Source organism: Phodopus roborovskii, unplaced genomic scaffold (genome assembly GCF_943737965.1).
Source record: "Phodopus roborovskii unplaced genomic scaffold, PHOROB, whole genome shotgun sequence".
Lineage (NCBI taxonomy): Eukaryota > Metazoa > Chordata > Mammalia > Rodentia > Cricetidae > Phodopus > Phodopus roborovskii.
In genome coordinates, this window is record NW_026126084.1 from 158,379 (window position 1) to 161,821 (window position 3,443).

A 3,443-nucleotide genomic window follows, 5' to 3' on the forward strand; every position below is an offset into this window, starting at 1 on the left:
GCTTAACATGTATGTGTTCTTTGATCTGATTGTAACACTGAACAAAGGAACGTTTTGCAAAAGTTTCTATGGAAATTGAGGACAGCAAGGAAGAGGCACAAAAATGGTAGAATTTGTTTTTTACCTCGTAAAATAGAAATTATGATTTGAATATAAAATGTACCCACAGGTTCAGGAACTGCACACTGCCTTCTCAACTGGTGGTACAGTTCTGGGAAATGCAGGAAGCTTTGGGTGGTGGGGCCTGCTAAAAGTTGGTAGGTTACTTGAGCCTGCTGTTGAATGCTGTACCTTGTATTTCTGTCTTCCTTGTCTGATTTATGGCTGCCATGAGGTACTGAGCTAGCTGCCTTCCACCATCCATGATTTGCCCTTAATAGGTCTAAAAGCAATAGAGCCAGTAGACCATGGAGAGAAACATTTGAAAGCATGGGCCAAAATCAATCTTTCCTTCCTTAAGTTTCCAATATTTTGTCCCAGCCATGACAAACTGATTGATATCATAAATTTTCTTTGCAGCACTTTCACTCTGTGTGAATGAGGCTACTGTGGGTGATATGTAAATAGACTCTTCTTTTTGCTTCTCTTCTGTGAAGCCATACTCATTTATCCCAACCTTCATACTTACTCTTTGATTTCATTTTTTCCTTTTCTTTTTGTTCATATTTTGTGTACATTACAAGGAATATAAGAAAGGAATGAGTACTCCAAGGGTATACTACTCAGCATCTTAAGATGGAGAGTCTGGAGAGAGCAGATCCACCAGAGGCCTCTCCCCGGTAAGATAAGACCATGTGGAAATACATAGAAATGGGTTAATAATTAAGACAGAGCTAGCCGATAAAAAACTAATACCTGGCCAACAGCATTATATCAAATACAAAATCTCTGTGTTATTTGGGGCTGGCGCGGCGGTGGGACAAGACCGGCGGTGGGAGGAAAAAACTTACCCCTTATAGTCTTCTCCAGGGAAGAACATGGCAATTAGTTGTCCAGAGTCAAATGGTCAGCCCTGAAAACACATACATAAGTAATACACAGATTGAGCAGGTTATGTTTCTGGTTGATGCTGCTCTGCATCTCAGATCTTTCAGCTTTTACCCTAATATTTGACTCCCAATACTTCATTGATTAAGAGTTATTAGATTAATGATTCAGCACTCTTTACTACTAAGAAAAGGAAACATTAAACAAAATTTTATGATTCAGGCATCAGCAATTTTATCCATAATGTACAAAATAAAATAACAGTATTATGCAAGAACATACTAACTTTTTACTCACATGCTGATGAATGATTAAAAACCTTTTTTTTTTTTTTTACCGAAACTAAAACTTTATGGGTTTGTAAGAGCAAAAACTGTTGTATGTTTAATAAAAGCAGTGTAATTGATAACATAAAATAGTCTCAGCTGAGCTGAGGTATTGCTGGGCAGCATATGTTCATATTGCATTTTGTGGTAGTATACACAATGCAAAATGCACATGTGTCTTCAGAACCAAGGTTACAGTAAAGTTACAGTGCTACATGGGCTAGTCCTGCCAGAAATAAAATGGGTTTGTTCTGAATTTGATTAGGTGCTTGGAAATTTAGAAACCTTTTACAATAGACAACATGTCACTACCTCTTGCATTTAAGTACTTGTCACCATATGTGTTGGTGATCTACAGTCTAAGAATCTGGGGCCTAGGTAATTATGGAGGCTGAGAGAGAACCACAACCTGTTACTCAGAAAAAAGTACAGGAATACCACTTGGTTCAGATGATAAGAAATTGTTTGTCTGGAAAATCTTATCTGTGGGAACAGAGTGAAGAATGAGGGACAATGGAATTAGACCATTTGAAGGCCTCCTGACCATACCAGCTACCAAGACCACACATAATATTGGTCTATAAATTTAGAACTTGCTTTATTTTTAGGAAACAAAGGAGATTCTTTTTATAACAGAGATTATTTTTGATAAAATCTCTAACTGACACAAATGTTTATGAATGGGTACAAAGTTTAATTTTGTCACCATATTTTCTTCTGTATTTAAAGCTTGTAGTTTGTGAATGGCATTCCATGAAGCAGTCTCCATATTTAATGCATATTTGAATAATTTAATATAGACCATATATGATGGAATTTTCTGTATATTTACATATGAATTGATGTACCAACATGTTAAAAGTTATGCTTTCTCCTTGACTACTAACTAATAATTTTTCTTTGCTTGTGTGTATTTTCTTAAAACTTCTATACTACACATGTGTCACTTTTATAATAAAGAAAATAAATTCCAAATACTTAATTACATGTTTGATGTAACAGAAAAAAACAGATTTACTGAAATAAGCAAATGTGATGGTAGAGGGTATTTGTTGCAAAAATAAACAGAAAACTGGCTATTTACCTTTGAGAAAGACCTCTAAAATATAACAGTTCTGAGTTGAACAGAGCTTAGCACTACAACTGATTTCCAGCTAATTATTTATTTTCTGATTCTACAGATCATTCATTGTTTATTTTTTCAATACCCTTTCTTTCAGAGATAGAGTATTACTAACTTTAAAGATGTAGGAAAGTAGAAGGGACTACAAACCAAACAACAGGCAAGGTCTTTAGATGCTAAGGACAGCAAAGTGATTACCTTAATTCATTACTGGTAATAGATTCACAGGATTGTCCTGAAATGGCAATATGATGTTCTCACATGTCATCACAAATATCTTGAGCCTCATTCTATCCTGAGATTCATGCATTCCACGGGTCACATGTTTGATATGCCTGGTAAAGGTTAGCATCTCTACAAGAGAAAGCCCCACTATAGACCCCTAATGAGACTCATTTGAACTGTCATACAAATTTATTTTAGTCACTATTTTTTGTTATTAAGTATAATAACAGGGAAAAAACAGCAAAGAATTCTACTGCTTTTCAAGTGTTCTTTTCCTAAACATCCTTTAATTCTTAGATGATTCATAGCCTCATTTAATGCTGATGTGTTAGGGAGACAGACAAGGTTGTGGCAGAACTCAACTACTGCTTTAATAAATTCCCTCTTGAAAATGCAAGGACTCATAAAGAATACTTTAAATCTTTTGCTCATTAAAATTAACTAGAAAAATATTATGACAGATGGTGTCCCTCATGTTGTCTTCACATTTTGACATATTGCATTTAGCATGTTCTTATATCCCTAACTCAGAGACTGTTGTAGAGTTTTAGAACTTCACTTTGATGATTTTTAACTGAAAATGTGAGAATACATGGTAACCACTCACAAGTAAGAAGAGGGATAGCTATAAGGTAGAGAACTTCAAACAAATATAAAAAGATTGTTAGTTATTTATTCCTTCAAGTATTCTCTCTTCTTACCTGACCTCCCATCCCACACCATAATTAAACCCTTCCATAAATCACTAATCCTTTTATTCTACTGTGTTCTGCCTATTCTTG